General features: G+C 36.0%; 1 non-coding gene across 1 annotated transcript; it reads left to right on the forward strand.

Moving 5' to 3' along the window:
* Nucleotides 1-2,370: 2,370 nt before the first annotated feature.
* LOC127745126 (small nucleolar RNA R71) lies at nt 2,371-2,474 on the forward strand. Its single transcript, XR_008006322.1, has one exon. It is a non-coding gene; the product is annotated as a small nucleolar RNA R71 (small nucleolar RNA).
* The last annotated feature ends 5,954 nt before the right edge of the window (nt 2,475-8,428 follow it).

Consider the following 8,428-nt stretch of genomic DNA (forward strand, 5'->3'; position numbering starts at 1 on the left):
GATGTGAGTGGTGAAGGGGGGTAATTGGAAAGAGAGATTGAGGTGATTGGTGAGGGGTTTTTGGGTAAGAGTGTTTATGGGGAAGAGAGGATGAATGTGAAGAAGATGAGAGAAGGTGAGTTGAGGTAGGTGGGGATCCTATGGGGTCCACAGATCCTGAGGTGTCAAAGATTTACATCCCTGCACCAATTAGGCATGTAAAATGCCTTTGCATACCATTCTAGCATTTAAACGCCAAACTGATGCTTATTTTGGGCGTTCAACGCCCAATTGCAGCATGTTTCTGGCGTTGAACGCCAGTTCCATGCTTGTTTCTGGCGTTCAGCGCCAGCTCTCCTCAGGGTATATTCCTGGCATTTAAACGCCAGGATGCTGCTTGTTTCTGGCGTTCAATGCCAGATCCATGCTCTGTTCTGGCGTTGAACGCCAGCCGGATGCTCCTTACTGGCGTTTGAACGCCAGTAAGTCCTTCCTCCAGGGTGTGATTTTTCTTCTGCTATTTTTGATTCTGTTTTTAATTTTAGTATTTTTTTTTCGTGACTCCACATGATCATGAACCTAATAAAACATTAAAGAACAATAAAAGAAAAATAAAATTAGATAAATAAAAATTGGGTTGCCTCCCAATAAGCGCTTCTTTAATGTCAATGGCTTGGCAGTGGGCTCTCATGGAGCCACACAGGTGATCAGGTCAATGTTGTAGACTCCCAACACCAAACTTAGAGTTTGGATGTGGGGATTCAACACCAAACTTAGAGTTTGGCTATGGCCTCCCAACACCAAACTTAGAGTTTGATTGTGGGGGCTCTGTTTGACTCTGTACTGAGAGAAGCTTTTCATGCTTCCTCTCCATTGTTAAAGAAGAATACCCTTGGGTCTTAAACACAAGGTAGTCCCTATTCAATTGAAGGACTAATTCTCCTCTGTTAGCATCTATCACAGCTCCTGCTGTAGCTAGGAAAGGTCTTCCAAGGATGATGCATTCATCCTCCTCCTTCCTAGTGTCTAAGATTATGAAATCAGTAGGGATGTAAAGGCCTTCAACCTTTACCAACACGTCCTCTACCAATCCATAAACTTGTCTTACTAACTTGTCTGCCATTTGCAATGAGAATATGGCAGGTTGTACCTCAATGATCCCCAGCTTCTCCATTACAGAGAGTGGCATAAGATTTATGTCTGACCCTAGGTCACACAGAGCCTTCTCAAAGGTCATGGTGCCTATGGTACAAGGTATTATGAATTTACTAGGATCTTGTTTCTTTTGAGGTAAAGTTTGCTGAACCCATGTATCTAGTTCACCAATGAGCAAGGGAGGTTCACCTTCCCAAGTTTCATTACCAAACAACTTGGCATTCAGCTTCATGATAGCTCCTAAATATTGAGCAACTTGCTCTCCAGTTACATCTTCATCCTCTTCAGATGAAGAATAGTTTTCAGAGCTTATGAATGGCAGAAGGAGGTTTAATGGAATCTCTATGGTCTCTATATGAGCCTCAGATTCCTTTGGGTCCTCAATAGGGAACTCTTTCTTGGTTGGGAGACGTCCCATGAGGTCTTCCTCATTGGGATTCACGTCCCCCCTTCCTCCTTGCATTTAGCCATATTGACTATATCAATTGCCTTGCACTCTCTCTTTGGATTCTTTTATGTACTGCTTGGGAGAGTACTAGGAGGAGTTTTAGTGACTTTCTTACTCAGTTGGCCCACTTGTGCCTCCAGATTTCTAATAGAGGATCTTGTTTCACTCATGAAGCTTAAAGTGGCCTTAGACAGATCAGAGACTATATTTGCCAAGTTAGAGGTGCTCTACTCAGAATTCTTTGTCTGTTGCTGAGAAGATGATGGAAAAGGCTTGCCATTGCTAAACCTATTTCTTCCACCATTATTAAAGCCCTGTTGAGGCTTTTGTTGATCATTTCATGAGAAATTTGGATAATTTCTCCATGAGGGGTTATAGGTGTTGCCAAAGGCTTCCCCATGTAATTTACCTCTGCCATTGCAGGGATTTCAGGATTATAGGCCTCTTCTTCAGAAGATGCCTCTTTAGTACTGTTGGATGCATTTTGCCATCCATTCAGACCTTGAGAAATCATGTTGACTTACTGAGTCAACATTTTGTTCTGAGCCAATATGACATTCAGAGCATCAATTTCAAGAACTCCCTTCCTCTGAGGTGTCCCATTATTCACGGAATTCCTCTCAGAAGTGTACATGAATTGGTTATTTGCAACCATTTCAATTAGTTCCTGAGCTTCTATAGGCATTTTCTTTAGGTGAATGGATCCACCTGCAGAATGATCCAGTGACATCTTAGAGAACTCAGGCAGACCATAATAAAATATATCTATCATGGTCCACTCTGAAAACATGTCAGAAGGACACTTTTTGGTCATCTGCTTGTATCTTTCCCAAGCTTCATAGAGGGATTCACCATCTTTTTGCTTGAAGGTCTAAACATCCACTCTAAGCTTCCTCAGCTTTTGAGGAGGAAAGAATTTAACTAAGAAGGTCGTGACCAGCTTATCCCAAGAGTCCAGGCTATCCTTAGGTTGTGAGTCCAACCATGTTCTAGCTTTGTCTCTTACAGCAAAAGGGAAAAGCATGAGCCTGTAGACTTCAGGATCTACTCCATTAGTCTTAACAGTCTCACAGAATTAGAGCAACTAGTTGAGGTTTCAGCTCAAAATTGTTTGCTCCAATGGCAGGAATTAAGATGCTTCTTCCATCAAACTTGGAAGTAGGTATAGTATAATCACCAAGCATCCTCCTTGCATTATTGTTGTTGGGTTCGGCTGCCATATCCTTTTCTTGTTCAAAAATTTCAGTAAGGTTGTCTCTGGATTGTTGTAATTTAGCTTCTCTTAGTTTCCTCTTCAGAGTCCTTTCAGGTTCAGGATCAGCTTCAACAAGAATGCCTTTTTCCTTGTTCCTGCTCATATGAGAAAGAAGAGAACTGAAAAGGAAGAGGAATCCTCTATGTCACAGTATAGAGATTCCTTTATGTTAGTAGAAGAAGAAAGGAATAGAAGAAGAATGAATAATCCAAACACAAGGGTGATGATAGGAGCAGAGATTTGAGATGAAGAGAACTGTTAGTAATTGAATAAATAAATAGAATAAGATGAGAGAGAGAAGTTTTTGAAAATAATTTTTGAAAAGGAGTTAATGATTTTCGAAAATTAAGATAAGAAATAAAATTAAAATTAAAATTTAAAACAATTAATTAATTAAAAAGAATTTTTTAAAAAGATGGAGGTATTTTCGAAAATTAGAGAGAGAAAAGTTGTTAGGTGGTTTTGAAAAAGATAAGAAATAAACAAAAAGTCAAATAGTTAGTTGAAAAAAAATCTGAAAATCAATTTTGAAAAGATAAGAAGATAAGAAGATATTTTGAAATCAAATTTTTGAAAAAGATAAAATTTTGAAAAAGATATGATAAAAAATATGATTAAAAAGATATGGTTGGAAAAGATTTAATTTTTTTAAAATTAAAATTAATTACTTGACTAACAAGAAACTAAAAGATATGATTCTAGAATTTAAAGATTGAACCTTTCTTAACAATAAAGTAACAAACTTCAAATTTTTGAATCAATCACATTACTTGTTAGTTAAGTTTCGAAAATTTTGAAATAAAATTAAGAAAATATTTTGAAAATAATTTTTGAAATTTTCGAAAATCATAAAAGAAAAATGAAAAAGATTTTATTTTTGAAAAAGTTTTGAAAAAGATAAGATTTTTAAATTTGAAAATTTGACTTGACTTATAAGAAACAAATAATTTTAAAAATTTTTTTGACTAAGTCAACTCAAATTTTCGAAATTTTTGAGAGAAAAAAGGGAAAAGATATATTTTTTATTTTTTTAAATTTTTAATGATGAGAGAGAAAAACACAATTATGACCCAAAACATGAAAATTGTGGATCAAAACATATGATGCATGCAAGAACACTATGAATGTCAAGATGAACACCAAGAACATTTTGAAGATCATGATGAACATCAAGAACATATTTTTGAAAAATTTTTTATGCAAAGAAAACATGCAAGACACCAAACTTAGAAATCTTTAATGCTTAGACACTATGAATGCAAAAATACACATGAAAAATAATAAAAGACACAAAACTAGAAAACATCAAGATCAAACAAGAAGACTTACCAAGAACAACTTGAAGATCATGAAGAACACTATGAATGCATGAATTTTTGAAAAATGCAAGAACAAGATGAATATGCAATTGAAATTGATTGGATCCCAATTCCTTGGCAATCCAATCTCTCAAATCACAATCAATCTTGCCAATTCCTTGATCTAATTGTCATGAGAAGAGGTTAAGTACAAATCTCTCATCCATAAGCCACACTAACTCTCAAGATCTCAATTCCTCTCGAATGGTGTTGATCAAGAGAGTAGTGAAGGATAGAGCTCCAATTCTAATGCAAGTGATTCCCCTTCCGAGGCTCACACAAGCGTTCAATTGAATTCAACCTCCTTCCGGAGTGAGGAATTCTAAATCAAAACAGAAGATACCCAATAGCTACAAAGATGAATTGAGAGGAAGAAGAATTTCATTCATTCATTGGAATTACAGTAGAGCTCCTCCCCCTAATGAAAATGGGGTTTAGTTCATCATTGCTCTAGTACCAAAAACAAAAAATAAATTGTAGAAGAAGATGGAGAATAGAAAATAAATAAACTCAGATCTAAAACTTTTAGAAGAAAACTAAAAGGAAGCTAAAATAAAAAATGAAAAGAAGATCCGATCCAAAAATCTCTAGTCTCAAAGTCTCAAAAAGTGTCCTAATGAAATTGAATTTTCTCCTATTTATACACTCTCTAATTCAGTCCTTAAGTGCTTGGAGTGGGTGACGTTAGGATTTTTGCTAGTAAAGAATTTTATAAAAATAGTCGCGTTGTAGATATAGATTCTAAACCAATAGAAATACCTTCGTGCAAACGTTTTGGTTGTCACAAGTAACAAATCCCTTTGAAATTGATAACCGAGTATTCAAACCTCGGATCGTCTTCTCAAGGAATTGCAGTGAGGTATGTTTTTATTATTGGTTATGAAAAAGTGTGTTTTGGGGTTTTGGAGTTTGGGCAATGGGCACAAGCATATTTAAATGACAATTAAAATAAATAAATACTGTAAACAAACTTTTGGCAAGGTATGAGAAATTGGAAGTCCAGACTTTGTTATTCTTAGCAATAATAATGAAAGTTGAATCTTAATTCCACTTAGTTGACCTTTGCTAAAGCAAAGGAAAGTCAAGGGACTAATTAGTTAGACCTTCGAATCCTATTTATTTCCTAAGAAAAGGTTGGGATTATTGAAGTTCAGTTCAATTAGCAAAGATAACAATTATCAATTATCTGGAGCTAAGATAACTCCTGAGTTACTAATTTCTTAACCAAGACCAAAAGGAAGGAAATTAAATCTACTGGAATAAAAGCGTCTTCAGATTGGGAAGAATCAATGGCATAAGTAAATAAAGCAATATTAAACTGAAATACCTCAAATATCATTAAATAAGAAAATCATCATGAAAGTGGCATAGGCCAAATAGGCAACATAACTAATACAAGCAAGCATTCAAATGTCTGAAAATAAGAAATAACATAGAGTAAAAGAACATTGAACCTGGGATTGAGAGTCACTCCTAAAACTAAGAGAAGTCCTAAATCCTAAATCCTAATCCTAAAGAGAGAGAGGAGAGAACCTCTCTCAAAACTAGATCTAAATCATCCAAAGTAACTAAAAATGTCTCCACGCTTTGAATGGATGCATTCCCTCACTTCATAACCTCTGATCTATGGCTTCTAGACTTGGAATTGGGCCAAAAAGGGCTTCAGAATCCGCTATGAGCATTTTCTGCAATTTCTGGTGCGTGGCCTCTGTCACGCGTCCGCGTGGGTCACGCGGTCGCGTCAATTGGAGTTTTTCTTGTCGCGCGGTCGCGTCAGTCATGCGGTCACATCATAGGTGTTCTTCGTTAGGCGCGTGGTCGTGTCAATCATGCGGCCGCGTCGCTGCTTCTTCACACTTGGCATGCGGCCGCGTCGTTGATGCGGTCGCGTAGATGCCAGGTTCTCCAAAACTCCATTTTATGCTTTCCTTCCATTTTTGTATGTTTCCTTTTCCATCCTTTAAGTCATTCCTACCTTAGAAGATCTGAAACTACTCAACACACTAATCATGACATCGAATGGAAATAAAGGTAATTAAAATAATTAATTTAAAAGCATAGGAAACATGTTTTTCACATACATCACATAATAAGGAAGGGAAAGTAAAACTATGCAATTAATATGAATAAGTGGGTGAAGGATTGAATAAATCACTCAAACTAAGCACAGAATATATCACAAAATATGGGTTTATCAACCTCCCCACACTTAAGTAATAGCATGTCCTCATGCTATGTCCAAGGTAAAAAGTAAGGTTGAAGTGGTTGAATGCCATGCAATGCAGTTCTAATCTAAATGTAACTAACTAAATGCATGATGCAATTCTAATTTTATTCACTCATATATAAAGCTTACATGTAGTTAAATCAATTCACATTCTCAAGAAACCACATATATATATAGCCATCCTTAGATAATGATAAAGCACTTTTACAATTGAGATGGGAGAGAAAAACATTTTATAAACTTGCAAGACAATTAGTAATTTAAGCAGAGATATATGTGAATGAGTTAGTGAACCCTCACTGGATTTTGTGTTTACTCTCTAGTCACTCAGTGTTTATTAGGTTAATCACTCTATTCTTCTTTTTATCCTTACTTTCTATAACTTTGTTCTTCATCTAACCAATCAACAATTATAAAATATAGACATACCAAAAATCATGAGGTCTTTAGTTAAGGTTGTAATGGGGCCAAGGTAAAGGTAAGGGTATATGTATAAGGCTAAGTGAGCTAATAAGTGAATCCTTAATTAGTCTAAGATCTCACCTAACATACATAATTTCTAAAGTAAATCTTCTTTACCTATTTTTCCATAATTCCCACTTTTTATGCTACATGCTCATATTTTGTTCTTATACCATGTGCATTTGCCTTAATTTGCATTTTTGGGAAATTCTTTTGTATCCCCTTTATTGAAAATAAAAACTTTTTTTTAATAATGCACATGGTAACTAATTATTTTAATTTCACATGAGCATGCTTCCCAATATATATATATATTTTTCAACTTTTCTACCTTTGTTTCTATCACCCATGTTCCCATAAAGCTTCCCCACACTTAAAAAATTACACTATTTCTATCTTAAGCTAACCAAGGATTCAACTTGGGATTTTTAATTTTTTTTTCTGCTTAAGGCTAGTAATGTGGTTATAGAACAAGAGGGGATTAAAAAGGCTCAAGGGAGCTAACAAGGATGGCATAAAAGGTAGGCTTTATTTGGGATAAGTGAGTTAAAATCAAGCAAGGCCTCAATCACTCTCTTGGTATGTATCTATATTCTATAATCGGACATATAGATTAAAACAAAGCAAAGAACACCAGAATAAAAAAAAAGGACGGAACATACAGGAATAAAATATTATGGTTTAAATATAACCATACAATTAAGCTCAAAACTCACAGGCTGTATGTTCTCAAACTCATAAATCATACATCATTCATATATGTCATGCAGGTTTAGTTAAAATTTCCCATTATTCTCATAAAAAAATTGTTTTAGGTAGCCTTTAAGGTTTTAGTGTTTCTCCTTGACGAAATGTTGTTAACTAACTAACATGTAATGCTATATATACAAGGTGTGGATTGTTTATATCTTGTTAAAGTCTCTAGCTTACTTCCTTTTTATTTTTCAATTAAGTCAACTATCATATACTAAAAGGGTAAACTATACTAATTAACTCACTTAAATAAAACCAGTAAACTAATGTGCAAATCAAGCCAAAATATCCAAAATAGTATACATATAGCTCAAAGTGCAAAATGCAAAGAGTACAATAAAAAAGCAAAAAGAGAAAAATATGCAAAAATACAGAAAATGAACAAAATAAGAGAGAGTTTGTAGTGGTTCACCAAAATAAGATATGCCAGAGATGGCAACCTCCCCACACTTAAATAATAGCATCGTCCTCGATGCTTGCTCAAGCTGGGTGTGAAGGGGTGTCATCACTGGTAGGGTGGATGGCTGGAGTCTCTGTGGTGGTGATCGGAGGATCTGTCTGCTGTAGAGGAGGTGCTGACTGAATGGGAATCTCAGGATCTGCAGCCTTGATCTGATGTGGGACCTCCTGCTGTGGTGCAGCCTGCTCGGTGCCTGCCTGTGCAGCCTGAGGGGGTGCTGGCTCCTCCTCGTGCTCATCCGCCTCCTCCTCATATGGGTCTGATGGTGTGTCAGGCTCGGAGGGGATGTCGCTGCCAGATCAAATCAGCAGCTTCAGGTGCTCAGAGCGTC

Source organism: Arachis duranensis, chromosome 2, assembly GCF_000817695.3.
Source record: "Arachis duranensis cultivar V14167 chromosome 2, aradu.V14167.gnm2.J7QH, whole genome shotgun sequence".
Lineage (NCBI taxonomy): Eukaryota > Viridiplantae > Streptophyta > Magnoliopsida > Fabales > Fabaceae > Arachis > Arachis duranensis.